The sequence below is a fragment of the Aplysia californica genome, unplaced genomic scaffold (genome assembly GCF_000002075.1).
Source record: "Aplysia californica isolate F4 #8 unplaced genomic scaffold, AplCal3.0 scaffold00617, whole genome shotgun sequence".
Taxonomy (NCBI): domain Eukaryota; kingdom Metazoa; phylum Mollusca; class Gastropoda; order Aplysiida; family Aplysiidae; genus Aplysia; species Aplysia californica.
This window is the reverse complement of record NW_004797887.1, coordinates 482,461-483,740: the sequence shown is the minus strand read 5'-3', so window position 1 is coordinate 483,740 and position 1,280 is coordinate 482,461.

Here is a 1,280-nt window from a genome sequence, read left to right as displayed (position 1 = left end):
ACAGTGTTTTCTAAATCTGAGGTACCTGAGTGTACTTATGAAATATTTTGTTGAAATTTAAGTTCTACATACCCCAAAAAGCAGGATAAGATACATCATAACATTAATATTAAAGGTATAATTTTTGAAAGAATGAAATGGCTTTTTCTCTCGTCTGAAAAATTTTGCTTTCACTACTTTCAGGCATAGAACATTGAAAAGCTTGCCGTTTAACTTGTTCCTAATTGTGTTGTCGGTGTCGTTACATATGTTGTTATTGCTAAAGTAGATGTCCTTACTTCCCCCAGGTGGAGCCGTCAGCGACCGGGGAAGGGGGCGTGTCTCGTCTGCTACATGTGATTGGGGGTCAGGCGGACTTCCTCACAGGTGAGTCAGGCGTGGGTGTGTTGTGTCTTGTGTGTTGTGTGTAGTATGTTGACACAGATGAGTCAAGCAATGGTCAAGCGATGGTCAAGCGATGGTAGGCCTATGTAGTGTGTAGTATGTTGACACAGATGAGTCAAGCGATGGTAGGCCTATGTAGTGTGTAGTATGTTGACACAGATGAGTCAAGCGATGGTAGGCCTATGTAGTGTGTAGTCTTTTTATGACATAAAAGTTTGGTCATTTCACAGCTCTTTATCATTACATCATCAGTCAGTCAGCAGGACATAGGCCACGAACAAACACTTTCTCACCCTGGATCAGGACATAGGCCACGGACAAACACTTTCTCACCCTGGATCAGGACATAGGCCACAGACAAACACTTTCTCACCCTGGATCAGGGTATAGGCCACGAACAAACACTTTCTCACCCTGGATCAGGACATAGGCCACAGACAAACACTTTCTCACCCTGGATCAGGGTATAGGCCACGAACAAACACTTTCTCACCCTGGATCAGGACATAGGCCACGGACAAACACTTTCTCACCCTGGATCAGGACATAAGCCACGAACAAACACTTCCCATCTTTCTCTATCCTGTACTAGCCTCTCGATGTTATTCCATGTCTTCCCACCTTTCTCTATCCTGTACTAGCCTCTCGATGTTATTCCATGTCTTCCCACCTTTCTCTATCCTGTACTAGCCTCTCGATGTTATTCCATGTCTTCCCACTTTTCTGTACATCCATTTCTGTTACTCATCTTGTTGTTACAGTAGGCCTACAGTACATTAGACATTTGGCTTTTCCGAAGGACCCTAATTTTGTCAATGCTTTACTCACCACGCTCACAAACATTTTGTTGTTCCTTTTGTTCTGCCCCCCTCCCCCCCCCTGCTCCTTTTCATCCC